This window comes from Neovison vison, chromosome X (assembly GCF_020171115.1).
Source record: "Neovison vison isolate M4711 chromosome X, ASM_NN_V1, whole genome shotgun sequence".
In the NCBI taxonomy this organism is placed as follows: domain Eukaryota; kingdom Metazoa; phylum Chordata; class Mammalia; order Carnivora; family Mustelidae; genus Neogale; species Neogale vison.
This window is the reverse complement of record NC_058105.1, coordinates 104,436,759-104,453,791: the sequence shown is the minus strand read 5'-3', so window position 1 is coordinate 104,453,791 and position 17,033 is coordinate 104,436,759. Positions and strand designations below refer to the sequence as shown.

At 35.4% G+C, this 17,033-nt stretch overlaps 1 protein-coding gene across 7 annotated transcripts in view; it reads right to left on the bottom strand.

Moving 5' to 3' along the window:
- The window catches only part of DMD (dystrophin), a 1,990,807-nt gene that overhangs the window by 737,271 nt on the left and 1,236,503 nt on the right, over positions 1-17,033 (bottom strand). The window lies entirely within an intron of this gene.

Here is a 17,033-nt window from a genome sequence, read left to right as displayed (position 1 = left end):
ATTATTGCTTAAGCTCAAGTGTAAGTAGGGAGATAGGATAAGCAAGATTAAAGACTTTTTTTCCTACTGTCAAGGACAAAAACAGGTACATGGTAGTATAGAATGTGAACCTGCGGGGCGCCTGGGTGGCTCAGTGGTTTAAGCCTCTGCCTTCAGCTCAGGTCATGATCTCAGGGTCCTGGGATCGAGCCCCACATCGGGCTCTCTGCTCAGCAGGGAGCCTGCTTCCCCCTCTCTCTCTGCCTGCCTTCTGCCTACTTGTGATCTCTCTCTGTCTATCAAATAAATAGATAAAAATCTTAAAAAAAAAAGAATGTGAACCTGTAATGGCAAGTCTTTATGATATGATTAATACTATTCTAATAATATAACATTACATTATAGCACAAACACAATGCTACAACATACATCCACTATAAAAGATCATGTTATAATACATAACATTTTAAAATTTTAATTCCAGTACAGTTAACACACCATGTTATATTAATTTCAGGTGTTCAATATAGTGATTCTACACTTCCCTATCACACCCAGTGCTCATCACAAGTGCTCGCCTCAAACCCCATCACCTGTTTCACCCATTCCCTGTTTACCTCCCCTCTGGTAACCATCAATTTATTTTCTACAGTTAGAAGTCTGTTTCCTGGGGTGCCTGGGTGGCTCAGTGGGTTAAAGCCTCTGCCTTTGGCTTGGGTCATGATCCCAGGGTTCTGGGATGGAGCCCCACATCAGACTCTCTGCTCAGCAGGGAGCCTGCTTCCCCCCCCCCGCACCTGCCTCTCTGCCTACTTGTGATCTCTGTCTGTCAAATAAATAAATAAAATATTTAAAAAAAATGTCTGTTTCCTGGTTTCTCTCTCTCTTTTTTTGCTTGCTTGTTCTGTTTCTTAAATTCTACCTATGAGTGAAATCCTACAAATCATATTTGTCTTTCTCTGACTTACCTTGCTTAGCATTATACTCTCTAGCTCCATTCACATTACTGTAAATGGCAAGATTTCATCCCTTTTTATGGCTGAGTAATATTCCATTGTGCATTTTATGTGTGTGTGTGTGTGTGTGTGTGTATACATACACACCACATCTACTTAACCATTCACCTGTTGATAGACACTTGGGCTGCTTCCATAATTTGGCTATTAAATAATGCTGCTATAAACATAGGGGGTGTATGTATCCCTTTGAGTTAGTGCTTTTGTATTTTTTGGGTAAATAACCCAGCAGCACATTTAATGGATTGTATGGTAGTTCTATTTTTAATTTTTTGAGGAAACTGCATATTATTTTCCAGAGTGGCTGTATCTTTTTACATTCCCACCAACCATGCAAAAGGGCACCTTTTTCTCCATACCCTCACCAATATTACAGAGAGTATTTAAAAAGTAAACTAGATAAGTATACTAATATAGTGTACTATAAGTTACTTATACTTGTAGTATATAAGATAAGTATACTAATATGGTGTAACTAGTGCATCACCTAAATAATGCCCCATACTTTGGAACATCTGTTTTAGATACTTTTGAAATAACTAACTGAAGAACATTATGTTCCTTAATTGCACCCAAGAGGTGTGAGGTGAAAAGGAGATACATTAATGGACAAAACTTGTCAGTTAATTTACAGGAGAAGGAATTTTATGTAAGTTCTGATTATATGCAAACAATATGTATTTTGAAACCAATAAAGGCATTTGCATACATTGTGTACAATGCATGTGTGTGTATGAGTCAAGATTTAACGTTCAGCCTATACTGATGTATTCCAGCCTGAGACTGATCTTAGGCTCCCACAACAATGTTTTCTTGGAAGGCTAACTTTAAGATGATTGGGAAACATTAGGCCTGCATTGTTTGTTGTATAGAACTGTATCTGCTTTGGGGAAGCTGTGAATTGGCATAAAGCCGATGGTCTAGATAACTAAAAACGGTATAAAAGATGGAAAGGAAATAGAGTCTGTGACTTCTACTTGAATTGACCTGCACAGACCTTGGTGTTCCGCTCTGGCAGCCTTTCTCTATGTGGATAAGGAATTAAAAGAAGCAACGTGCGCAGGAAACATGCAATGCTTGTTCATGGATAATGAATTGTGATGCTATATCTTGTTCTGTTTGATTTGAATCCTGATCTAAAAGTCAAGTAAACAAAGTGTTAGATAAAGGCCTATTTATATCTCATGAGTTCTAACCCATAATGACATCTACAGTGACAGAAAATGTATTTGTGTATGTGTGTTTGAGTGTATGTGTGCATGTGTGAGGGAGAGACTTGATATCACAAATGTAATTCCAGGTCTATAATATATAATCTAATAATGCTTTCTACTTATCTTTTCTAGCATTTATAAGGAAGTTACTAAACAATTTGTTTTTATTGGATTATTTTCTAGTCACAAGTACATGTAAAAAATATTTTACAGCTTCAACTTGCAGTGTCTAAGAGCCTCTAGATTCTGAAGTTAATAGAAATAACAGCCATCATGTTTTCTTAAAATCTCTAAAACTGAGCTATGAATTCATTTATACCTATCACCAATAGGGTTCACATATCAACCCAGAATTCCAGGTAACTTTCAACCGAGATTGTTAAGTTTCCTTCTCACACTTCCAACCCATCCTTTTCTGGTGCTAGAGGAACAACAATTCCAGATAGCACACAGTTCAATGGGTGAGATTTGACTAATATGTGAAAAAATTAAATGATAGCTCATAATGACATTGTGGGGGACAAATAGTTTTCAGATTAGTTATGACGTCTGCATTGGGTATATCCTCACAGACCTTGTGCTCTCCACCATCATAGCATTTGCCTTATACTCTTTGTTATTTACACTGACCTCCCTTACTGAGCTTTGATTTCTGGATGAACTGGGTTCCTACACATGCCAGGCTTTCAGTAAATATCTGGTGAATGAAAGATGAACAATTTCAAAATTTAAGATTAATTTTTTTCAGTTTAAGAAGCAAACCATGTCCAGAGTAGTTAACATAAAGAACGTCATTTTATCCTCAAGTGAAATAGCTTTAATTAGCCAACAAAGATATTAGTTGATTGGACTATATAAAAATGAGAAACATGTGAATGGAAAAAAAAATCCCCTAAAAGCAAAGTCAAAGGACAGATGACAAATAGTGAAAAAAGATATTTGTGACATCTCAGGTAAGGGACTAATTTTCCTAAGACATAAGAAAGCTACTGAAAATTAATTTTTAAAAGACCACTAAGCCAGAGGAAAAGCTGGACAAAAGTTAAGGACAATCCAATATCCAGGATCTATAAAGAACTCCTCAAACTCAACACACACAAAACAGACAATCATATCAAAAAATGGGCAGAAGATATGAACAGACACTTCTCCAATGAAGACACACAAATGGCTATCAGACACATGAAAATATGTTCATCATCACTAGCCATCAGGGAGATTCAAATTAAAACCACATTGAGATACCACCTAACACCAGTTAGAATGGCCAAAATTAGCAAGACAGGAAACAACATGTGTTGGAGGGGATGTGGAGAAAGGGGAACCCTCTTACACTGTTGGTGGGAATGCAAGCTGGTGCAGCCACTTTGGAGAACAGTGTGGAGATTCCTCAAGAAATTAAAAATAGAGCTTCCCTATGACCCTGTGCAATTGCACTCCTGGGTATTTACCCCAAAGATACAGATGAAGTGAAAAGAAGAGCCATCTGTACCCCAATGTTTATAGCAGCAATGGCCACGGTCACCAAACTTTGGAAAGAACCAAGATGCCCTTCAATGGACGAATGGAAGATGTGGTCCATATACACTATGGAGTATTATGCCTCCATCAGAAAGGATGAATACCCAACTTTTGTAGTAACATGGATGGGACTGGAAGAGATTATGCTGAGTGAAATAAGTCAAGCAGAGAGAGTTAATTATCATATGGTTTCACTTATTTGTGGAGCATAACAAATAGCATGGAGGACATGGGGAGTTAGAGAGGAGAAGGGAGTTGGGGGAAATTGGAAGAGGAGGTAAACCATGAGAGACTATGGACTCTGAAAAACAATCTGATGGTTTTGAAGGGGTGGGGGGTGGGAGGTCGGGGTACCAGGTGGTGGGTATTATAGAGGGCACGGATTGCATGGAGCACTGGGTGTGGTGCAAAAATGATGAATACTGTTATGCTGAAAATAAATAAAAAATAAATTTAAAAAAAGTTAAGGACAATCCACAACAAAGAAAACATAAATTGATTTTAAACAAACATAAAGAAGCTAAACTTTGTTGTAATGAGAGATCTGAAAATTTGATCCAACAAAAATCCAAGTCTGAACACACTAGGCTGCCAGAGTTATGGAGAATAAATGATTACATATGGCCAGTGGGATAGACAAAATGCACATAACCTTATACCCAGAATTTTGCTCTTAGGAATTTATCTTGTAGATGTATTTATGCAAGTAAAATCAATGCTTAGTGATTTTATGGCAGATGGTGGATGGGGCAAAAGATTTTCACTACAGTTTTAAATTTTTGCAAAATAAAATGTATTACCTTCACAGAGAAATAAATTAATTTAGAAAGGAAAACTACCAACTTTTCTTCCTACCAAAAGTAATGGTTGAGAATATATATTTTAATAACAAATCTTTATTAGTAGGATGTAACACATCTAAAGCCACCAGTCCCAAATCGTGATTATTTTTCTAAGACAATATCACTTAGCTAATGGTAGGGTATCATTTGAAACCTTCTGACCTCTAGTTTTTTGATTCCCCATACCTTCAAAAGGATCTTCAGAAACTGATGGCTTCTATGTAGTTCATGGAGAAAGATAACATGATTACTTTATGATATCTAATACGAGTAGGTCCTGTGTCAGTTTTTATGTGTCTTAAAATTATTTACTATTACACTTACTACTTCATATTCTTATCAAAATATGGACACAGTTTAATAGTAAAATGCATCCTTTTCCCAAAACCTTTTTAGGTATTATGGAACCATGCTCTTCATATGACATATTCCCTGTGGTAAAAGCAAAAATATGAAACACGTTCAGTTCCCTCATGTGTCAATTTAGTATCTAACCAATTCTTGCCCTAATTTCACACAAGATTAGCTTCCCTTTTTTCAATTTCTGAATTTTAAATTCAAATGTGTAGAAATTTTAATAATAAGATAAACAGAGGTGTCTGTTTTAGAAATAAACAGATATCAAACACTTACTTCATATCTTATACCAAAAATATTCTAGAAAAATTAAAGTGTTAAGTATAAAAAAATTAATAACACAACTAGAATAAAATGTTGGTGTGAGGAAGCCTTTTAGAAACAGAAAATAATGTGAATAAACTACTAAGTATAATATTTGTACTGCACATTCAAAATTAAGGCCAATCAGCAGAATTAAAAACAAATGACAGCTGGGACTACTTGCAGCATCTATCATATAGGTTATAATTTTTCATATTAAAAAGATTTTTCAATAAATGAAATGAGATATAGAATCTATTGAAAACTTGATAAAGAATATAAACAGGAATTTGACAAAAAATGCAAAGAGCCAATAAACAAAAGTCCAACAACTAAGTAATCGGTGAAATGCAAATTAAAACAGCAATAATAATCTATCATTTGCCTATTGTATTGGTTTTTGTCAAAGGTACTTAATCAAAGTTCTAGAAAATAAGCAATCTTATAATGTTTGCTGGAAGATTAATTCTTACATTTGTAGGGAGTAATTTGATAATTCATACAAAAGAGCAAGATGTCTACCCTAAAAACTACCAATATGCCTAAGAGAGTAAGGAAAGAGTAAAAAAAAATAAAGGAGTATACCTTGTTCCTCTATTGGGAGAAACCAACTGGAAGATTCTATATTGTAAAGATATCAACTCTCTTCAAATAATCTAAAAATTCAGTGCAAGTTCTATTAAAATTACAACAGCTAGTTTTTAATAGGCAGTGACACACCAATTTTAAGATATATATGCAAATACCAAAGGCCAAGAATATCTAATGCAATCTTGAAGAACAACCAAGTTTAAGAATGTTTACTACCAGATATCATTATTTAATATATTTAATTCTGTGTGGTCCTGCTGTGAGAACAGACTATATGTACTTACTTAATTTTGACAATGGTACTACTTCAGTTAAGTAGGGAGTAGATGATCTAGAAATACATATACCCTACAAGTGTTTGAAGTCAGAAGCAAGCTGGTCCTTGGTGAGGGGCTGGTTGGGAAAGGGTAAATGACTGGGCAGGAGCATGATGGAAGCTCCTAGGGTGATGTTCTAATTCCTGATCTGGGTGTTAGTAGCATGGTACGCTAACTTAAAAAAAAAAAAATCCATCAATTTCTAGTGCTACTGCAACTGTTGGATCCTAGGGTAGTTCTATTTTTAACTTTTTGAGGAAATTCCATACTGTTCTCCTGAGTGACTATACAAGTTTGAATTCCCACCAACAGTGTAAGAGGGTTCCCCTTTCTCCACACTACTATGTATTTACCCAAAGGATATGAAAATACTGATTTGAAGGGATACATGCTCGCCGATGTTTATAGCACAATTACCAACAATAGCCAAATTATGGAAAGAGCCCAAATGTTCATCAAGTGATGGATAAAGACGTGATATAGACATACAATGGAACATTACTCAGCCATAAAAAAAGAATGAAATTTTACCATTTGCAATGATGTGGGTGAAGCTAGAGTGTATTATGCTAAGTGAAATGAGTCAGAGAAAGACAAATATGATTTCATTCATATGTGGAATCTAAGAAACAAAACAGATGAACATAGGGAAAAAGGAAGAGGGGCAAACCAGAAAAGATGCACTTAACTCTAGAGAACAATCTGAGGGTTACTGGACAGGAGGTGGGTGGGGGGGATGGGCTAAATGGGTAGTGGGTGTCTGGCATTGTATGTAAGTGATGTATCATGAAATTCTACACCTGAAATTAATATTACACTGTATGTTAGCTAACCAGAATTTAAATAAAAACTTGAAAGGAGAAAAAAAAATTACTCATTCCATTCGACTGCAAAATCTTACTTCTGTGAATTTTCCTAGGGGACTATCAGAGATATACACAGAGACATGTGATGAGAATACCCAATTCTCTCATTTATACTAGTGAAAAACTGAAACAAAATCCCTCAAATGGGACAAATTACATCCAAGTAATTGGATATTTTGCATCCTTTAAAGTACACACTATGAAAAACATTCTATTTTGAAAATATTCATGATATGTTAATTGGTAAAAGTTATACAACACACATAAATTAGGTCTTTGATTTTCTGTATATATTTGGCATATCAGTATCCATCATCTATCTTTTTATCTGTATCTTAAATGATTGGAAATACATAAAACTATTAACCATATTTTTTTGGAGGTGTTACCAATTAAAGATAATTTTTATGTAATTGTTGATATATTTTTGCATTTTATAAGGTTACTATACAGACTACTACAAACATTTTTTATGTTTTAAATGTTAAATAAAAATAAAGAAATGGGTAATACTGCTTGGGTGGCTGGCTATCCCTCTAAAATATCTGCTACAATAAAATTACCATTTTGACTTAGATTTTCAATATGCTTTAGGTATGATACGACAGCTTTTATTTATTTTAGCTCCTTTAATCTCATCCATAATCCTATGAAATATATTTATTTTCCCTACAACTGACAAAGGAGGAAATTAAGGTTCACAACTATAAATAATATTCCTAAAGTTAATAGTAAGTCACAAAAATATAGCATTAAACATCTGTTTTTTCCTGACTCCAAATTTTAACTTTCCTTTTCTCCTACCTGCCAAAACATACTTTCTCTAATCTTTCAAAATCTAATATATTATTTGAAAAAATGGAGTATTGAAATTCATACTTTTCAAAAGCTTTTGATATTTATCAGAATAATCTATATCCATATTGCTTATTACTATTAATGAGATATATGCATTTAAAAGTAAACTTTAATATAACCAATATAAGTGAAATTCATGTATATAAACATACCAAAAACAAAAAAGTCCTATTTGACATTTGTTAATTCAAGACTATTATATAAGGATTACAAGGTAAATTAGGATGCTTACTGAATAAATTTTTGGATGAGTAACCCAAACCCATGATTAAATGATCTTCATGCAATTGTAGTATCTTCTACATTTGGTAGATTTTTCATCCATTTTAAAACAGAGACATAGATAGGCACAAAATTAGACACATAGATCAATGGAACAGAATAAAGAACCCAGAAATGGACCTGCAACTGTATGGTCAGCCAATCTCTGACAAAGTCAAAAAGTATATCCAGTGTAAAAAAAGACAGTCTCTTCAACAAATGGCCTTGGGAAACCTGGACAGTGACATGCAGAAGACTTAAACCGGACTACTTTCTTATACCATATACAAAAATAAATTCAAAATGGATGAAAGACATAAATGTTATACAGGAAACCATCAAAATCCTAGAGGAGAAAATAGTCAGCAACCTCTTCAAACTCAGCTGCAGCAATTTCTTACTAGACACATTATGGAGGCAAGGGAAACAAAAGCAAAAGTGAACTACTGGGACCCCATCATGATAAAAACTTTTGCACAGAGAAGGAAATAATCAATAAAACTAAAAGACAACTGATGGGATGGGAGAAAATATTTGTAAACGACATATCAGAAAAAGGGTTAGTATTCAAAATCTATAAAGAACTTAACAAACTCAGCACCCAAGAAAAAAATAATTCAGTTAAGAAATGGGCAGAAGATGTGAATAGGCATCTCTCCAAAGAAGACAACCAAATGGCCAACAGACACATGACAAGATGCTCAACATCATTAGTCATCAGGGAAATACAAATCAAAATCACAATGAGATACTACCTCACACCAGTCAGAATGGCTAAAATTAACAACTCAGGAAACAACAGTTGTTGGCAAGGGTGTTGAGAAAGGGGAACCCTCCTATACTGTAGGTTGGAATACAAACTGGTGCAGCCACTCTGGAAAACAGTATGGCGGTTTCTCAAAAAGTGAAAAATAGAGCTATGCTATGACCCAGCAATTGCACTACTGGGTATTTATCCAAAGGACACAAAAATGTTGATTCAAAGGTGCACATGTACCCCAGTGTTGATAGCAGCATTATCAACAATAGCCAAAGCATGCAGAGAGCCCAAACATCCATCAACTGATGAATGGATAAAGAAAAGGTGATATATATACAATGGAATATTACTCAGTCATCAAAATGAACGAAATTGCGTTACTTGCAATGATGTAAATGGAGGTAGAGGGTATGCTAAGTGAAATAAGTCAGAAAAAGATAAATATATGATTTCACTCATATGTGGAATTTAAGAAACAAAACAGATGAACATAGGGGAAAAAAGGAAAAATAAAATAAAATAAAATAAAACAAAATAAAAAAGAGAGGAAAGCAAACCATAGAATACTCTTAACTATGGAGGACAAACTAAGGGCTGCTGGAGGGGAGGTGGGAGGGGGGATACGCTAAATGGGTGATTGGCATTAAGGAGGGCTTTTGCTGGGATGAGCACTGGAGGTTGCATCTAAGTGATGAATCACTAAATTCTACTCCTGAAAGCAAGACTACACTATACAGTAACTAACTCAAATTTAAATGAAAAATAAAATAGAGACATAGACAAAATAAGTTGTTATAATAAATAAAAATGGTAAGAGAGAATTGTAAATTTAAATGCCTAGCAATTTTCATGATAAATTAGCATTATTTACAAAGAATTTAATGATAAATGCTAAATTCTGAACCTTTCATACTTAAAAATATGGATGATACTTGATTGAATTTTTGCTCAATTTAAAAATTTCTATCTCATACAATTTCAAACTAAATACCAGGTGAATGAAATTTTGATGTAAAAAAATAAAGCCATACAAGTAATGAAAATATGGGTAAATATTCTTACAATTTTGATGTAAAAGTTGTAATTTTCATTTTAAAACCATAAAGTGACTGCTTTATATTCATAACAATCTAAAGCTTCCTTACATTAAAAAACCAAACAAACAAAAGAAAAATAAAAACTGAAGGCAATCTGCCTTAAATGCCTTGACAGACACTCAAGACAAAACCACTCTCACAGATCAATAGGAAAAAGACAAATACTCAACAGAAAAAAAAAATCAACAAGGATTGCAAACGGAGAATTTATGAAAGAACTATAACTGACCTACAAGTCGATTAGGACTGTTTAACTTCACTAGAAACCACAGAAATCAAACTCAAACAGTGAGGTGTAAGGTTGTACCTATTGATTTGGCGAAGATTTTTTTTTTTTCTTAAACTTCTTGTATTACAGTACAGCGGTATCATGTAATAGCAATAGTGCAAGCATTCAGGCCCTCTCAAAAAATGCTAGAGAGTAAGGTGGACTATTCCTCTGGGAAGGTTAGGGCTGGGAGTGGATTAGGTAGAGTTTTGCAATATATATATTCAAATATAAGCATATTCTCACACTTAGACCAGAAATTCAACTTTTCATATTTTATCATAAGGCAACAATGATGCGTACACATGTTAAATCACAAGAATATTTGCCACAGCCTCACTTACAGATGGGAAACATCTGAAATTGCTTCCACACTCACCAATAAGGTATGAGTTAAAAGTCAGGGAACTTCCATCCAGTTAAATACTCTGTGGATGTATAATAAGTGACATACATGTATATTTAGTAATAGGGAAAACATACGTGGTTTTAATTAGAAGTTTTAATTTCTGGGTAATAGGTCATATTTTCTCAGTTGCATTTTTTTTATTTTAAAGATTTTATTTATTTATTTGACAGAAAGAGAGAGAGGGAGAGAGAACACAAGCATGGCGAAGGGGAGAGGAGAAACAGGCTCTCCACTGAGCAGGGAGCCCAAGGTGGGTCTTTATCCCAGAACCCTGGGATCATGATCTGAGCCGAAGGCAGACATTTAACCAACTGAGCCACTAAGCCACTTGCATTATTAATTTGTCTGCAATGAACATGAACTACTTTAAATCAGAAAATGGCTGTCTTAAATCTAGGTATACATACATACTTATCTTGTAGAAATAGATGGTTTGTTGTAGTCCTTGCAATGCTCCAAGCAGTAGTCTGCTTTTTTGTTTTGTTTTGTTTTGTTTTGTTTTTTAACACATAGCAACATCTAATTGTAACAACACTATGATGTAGGTACTATTATTATCTTTATTTTACAGGTGAAAAATTGACAAAGGGAAGCTAAGTGATTTGCCCAAGTTTACACAGACAGTAAGTGATAACCCAGCTAGCCTTTGAACCCAAGAAGTCAAGCTCAGAAATATGTGCACTTATCCACTGTACTAATTTGCCTTCCACTCCTTTTAGCCACAGGACTTTGAGAAAACATACTGAAAAGAACACAAAAGAATGTCTACTTTCTTTCACAGCAGTTCTTGGAATAAATTTCCTCAGTTACTTATTGGATCTTACACAATTTCTTCCTAACTTTGAAAGTATGTGGGATGATGAAGTCTTATTGTCCTTGCAACTACTAAATTCAACTTCCAAAATTGCCCCTCATTTTATTCTCATGCTTACATCGTATGACTGATTCCCAATTGTCTCCCAATTCTTAGGCCTGCTTTTGAAAAAAAAAAAAAAAAAAGAATGCCCCTCAACAATCTGACCTCATCTGACCTTACTATTCACATCTTTCTAATAACAAAACTCCATTTTGGTAAAATGGTGATCTCACTATTCTGGGCATGCCCCCTGACTGCCTTCTTTTCCTCTGTCATTGTCCACTCTACCATTAAAATGTCTTCTTTTTCCTCAGTAAAATATCTCTTTTCCTAATTGACACATATAAAACCTTTTCCATTCTTCATGTTTTGGGTAATGAAAGTGCCATCTTTTCAGAGAAGATTGCCTAATCCCTCCGGATGGAAATAATTATTCTTTCTAATAAACTCTGTAGCAGGTATTATCTGTGCTACTTCATCAGGGCCTGTCAGGTACTGCTTTTTTCTTTATTTTACTAGTCTCCTTCCACTTGAATCTTCTTCCCTTACGTTTCCCTGAAAGCTTGAAAACACACACACCCAGAAGTACTAGCACACCACACACATGATACAGATATAACTATGATTGAATGCTTCATCTTTGTATACACTTTCTCCTAGGTGGTATAGCACTTGTTAAATGAACAATCACACACGCCAATCATTTTCTAATAGAACAAAGAAGACAGACGGTAAAGCTGAGGATTAAAGGCAGTACTCTTTTCAGAGGGCTTATATTCTCATATATGTTGCATTTATACTTCTGCTTCCTGCTTTAGTCAGTGTGTGAATGCCCAGGATCACTAGAGCAGCAAGAACAGGTCTTGCCTGGCAGCTAGGCTGGTGAAATATGATCTGAGTACACCTGAGTATGAAAGGGTAGAATCTAGTCAGTCAAGAAGACTAAGAAACACAGGTAGAAGACTCATTTCTTGACATATTTCTGTTGTTATTGTTGTCAGTTATGTTGATGTCATAGATTCTGGAGCTGGAGAAGAGATGAGATATGTATTAATTACAGCACTGGCAGAAACATTGCCTGTGCAATTGATTCAATGAATAGTCACTTAGTAACTATTTTTCTCCCAACCACTGCCCTATATATTATCCACAAATGTACTGTTTTTTAATTGATTCAAGTTGCTCGTTGTATGGCTAAGTATAAACCTTCACTGTCAACAACCCCACCATACCTTGAATGACAACTAAATGACAGTGCACTCTGAATGCATCTTAAACAAATACTGCCTTGCCACCAACCAGAATAATTCTTAAAAACCTTCTAAAATTTAGTAATACTAATTGAATAATTCAAGCAGACCATTATCGTCTTCTGGATAAAATGCATCTGTTATGAAACATTTGGGGACCTCATTTCATCTTGCATACTTTTCTACCTCAATAAATTAAAACTACTGGGGAACCAGAACTTAGGAATGATATATTTTCTGCCATAATTTTCAATTATTTTTTACAACTGGTCTCATGGTAAAGTATTTCTCACTAGGAGGTCATTTATTTTCTCTCCCTCTGGAAATTTAATAAAATAATAATGAATATTAAAGTGAATAATACATTATGGTTATATGCCATCAGGCATTTAAAAATTATAAATCCATGTACAATTTTGAACTGACCAATTATAATTTATTTTCAGGACAATCACCCTCCAATGGCATAGCTATTGGGATTTCCCTTGAAACATAAGTGGATTTTCTTTTCTTTTTTTTTTTTTTAAAGATTTTATTTATTTATTTGATAGACAGAGATCTCAAGTAGGGGGAGGGGCAGGCAGAGAGAGAGAGAGAGATAGGAGGAAGCAGGCTCCCCGCTGAGCAAAGAGCCCGATGTGGGGCTCATCCCAGGACTCTGGGATCACGACCTGAGCTGAAGGCAGAGGCTTTAACCCACTGAGCCACCCTGGCCCCCCTGGATTTTCTTTAAAAACATGTGGTTATTGGGGCACCTGGGTGGCTTAGCCTGCTCCCTCCTCTCTCTCTGCCTGCCTCTCTGCCTACTTGTGATCTCTGTCTGTCAAATTAAACAAACAAACAAACAAACAAACAACAAACCATGTGGTTATTAAGTATAGTGTTTCAAGATCTGTATTTTCTATATTGTTTTCAGTTCTACCTGAATGTAAGAGTATAATCTCCTGTGCCAGAACATGGTGTGTATTAGTTTCATTGCATAACCACTTCATTAGCACACTTGGATTTTGTTATTGTTGCTAAAGATCTGAAACACATAATACATGATGAAGTAAATGAACATTCCTAGGGAGATTTCAAAGTCAGTAAAATTTGATGTACAATAAATAGGTTTGCCATCCTTAGAGAACTGGGCCCTTATTACCACACTAAACCCATATTGGCTTTTAAATAAACCTTGGTGTTCATGAACAGTATTTTCCTTCATTAATTTCTCAGTTTACAAATAAGCAAATAACTCTGTAGTAAAATAATCCTTAATAATACACATAATAGTTCTTGGAAAAAAATGTTTTTTGACTCTTCACCTTGATTTAAACTTACCCTACCCTAACATTAGGTAACCAGCTCTGTAATGGCTCCCAGAGGCATTAGAGAAGTAAAGTGAATTGGTGAAATTGATTTGCCCAAACTTCAATAGCTATCATTTATCTTCTAAAATGGATTTGATAGGGATTTACACCCACCTGATTATCTACCTACTCACATACTCTTTACTACATAATGTGATTTTGATCACATACTGTTTAAACTGAGGATATTAAAACATACGAAGAAGTTAACACATCATTTATACAACACATACCACAAAATGTGTTGGTAAAAATTAACCCCACATTTTTCTCCCTCCTTCACTCCCATCTCATACTCATTCCAGAACAAGGAAAGAACTACTTTATTCTCACACTCTCTTGTCAGCAGTCTTTGCTCTTATTTGCTGAAGGGACCAGAGTGGCAGTCTGGCTGATGTACATAAAGGTGCTCTGGATGGTTAGGAAACACTGGTTTTTTATTTTGTGTGTGTGTGTGTGTGTGTGTGTGTGTGTGTTTTGTTTGATCAACGAAAACTAAGCCAGGATCTGTGTAAATCTACCCAAGCAACAAGAGCCATAACAAATTATAATAGCTTGATATTTATTAAGATCATCCTTGAGCTGTTAGGAAAAAGTATCTATTTTATTTATAATTTTAGCTTATTTTATTTTATAGGGAGAGAAAGAGAAAGAGGGGGTTTGGGGAGGGGCAGAGGAGAAGGAGTGAGAGAATACTAAGCAAGCTCTACACCCAGCACAGAGCCCAGTGTGGAACTCGATCTCACCACTTGGGGATCAGGATGTGAGTCAAAATCAAGAATCAGAGGCTTAACCAACTAAGCCAGCCAGCTGCCCCCAGATTAGCTATTTTAATAACAGAAGTTTTAAAAACCAGAGTGTTCTCCTGTGTTAACATACAAATCATGATATTTCAGAATATAATTACTAGAGAAAAATGGTGAAAAACACACTGTATGATCACATATCCTCAATTTTAGAAATTCCATTAGAAACAATATAAAAATTTAAACATAACTTTAAACTTAAATTACTTAAAATTAAATACAATCTTGGGACGCCTGGGTGGCGCAGTTGGTTGGACGACTGCCTTCGGCTCAGGGCGTGATCCTGGAGTACCGGGATCGAGTCCCACATCAGGCTCCCAGCTCCATGGGGAGTCTGCTTCACTCTCTGACCTTCTCCTCACTCATGCTCTCTCTCACACTCTCTCTCTCTCAAATAAAATAAATAAAAAAATCTTAAAAAAAAAAAAATTAAATACAATCTTTAAAAATCAGGTCCTCAGTTGTAGTCATTATCTTTCCAATGCTCAAAAGACACAATTTCTTGGTCAGCACAGGCAGAGAACATATCCATCACTGCAAAGGGTTATCTTGGACAGCGCTAGAAGCCATACTACAGTGCTTGCTGGAGGACTGATGTACCTAAAAGCCTTAACAATCCTTGTGATTTCTTTTTAAAGTAGAATAAAATATTTTAGAAAAAAATCCAGGAGTGCTCAAGTACATAAACAAATGTGACAGTTTTGAGGACATGACAATGAATTGCTGCTTTTAATCTCAACAGTTTCTGGTAGAAAGTTTGTTGTTTTTCTAACACTCATCCTCTAAAAGAAAGAAAATCACCACATTGAAAAAAGACTTCTATTTCTTTCCCTTCCTCTGAATGAATCATTTTATTGTGTTTAAAAATATCAAGATTAAAAAATATTTTTGTAACAAATGGCGTAATCTGCATAACTCACATCTATATATTCTCTGTGCAATAGTCTCTGTTTGTTAATGGAGGCATTATTCTTCTTCATACCATGAAGTAAATGCATATTGCATTATCCATAAAATGAAATATGCCTATGAAGAAAATCGAAGTCCCCAGGAGTTTTAATCTTACTGATAAATAAGAATCTAATATGATACAAAATGGTTATTCCTGGAAATAGGGATGTTTGGGGGGTGTTTGTTTTGAACACAAAAAGGAGAGTATGTGTCTTTAGTGTATGTTAAGATGAAGCTTTACTAGCTCTGCGGACATAATGAAGAAAGGGAATAAAACCCAAGGGTGTGTAGCTCTCTTCCAGCTAGCCAGAAGAGAAGAGGGGCACAGACAGAAATTTGAAAAAGAAGACAAATTGGATTTCTTTGGAGAAAAACGAAAAACAAAAAACAAAAAAATCTGAGCAGAACTCAAGGCCCAAACTACTTATTTTTCTGCCAGTATTGTTGCTATCAGCCCATTTGAACAAGTCTAGGCCAGGGGGGCAGCAAAGTCTGGCTCATGAATCAAATCCAGCTGCCACTTGTTTTTATAGGGTCTGAGAGCTAAGAATGACTTTTTTTTTTTTACATTTTTAAATAACAGTTCAAAAGACACATGACACATGGAAATCATGCGAAATTCAAATCCATGTCCATGTATAAAATCATACTGGAACCCTTCTGCTCTCATTCTTTATATATTACCTCTGGCCTTACACTAGCAAGGCAGCCCAGAGCAGTCACAGGCAAAACCGTATGGCCTGCAAAGCCTAACGTAATGAACATCTGTGCCTTCACAGGGTTTGCCGACCCTGTTCTGGAGGACCATGGAGTTGCTGACTCAAGTCTCCTTTCCTTCTGAGTCTTTTCCCTTCCTGTCTCCCAGGGCTGCTTTAAGGGGTGGGTGGCTGAGGGAAGTGCCCAGGGTTCAATGTAAGAGAAAAACATTTAAACTCAGCATCCATGAACTCCTGCCTCCTGGGCAAACTCTTCGGGTAACTTTGAAAATATATGAGGACAGCAACCTTCACAGGAAATTAAAAAAAAAAAATCTTATCACCCTCCTGAACTGTTGTTGAGGAAATTTCTGTGGCTAGTATTTGCAAATACCAGATTTGGCAGGGCCATTCCCCCCGGGACCAGCTAGCTCAAGCTTGCAAGGTTAGCCAACTGAAACTGG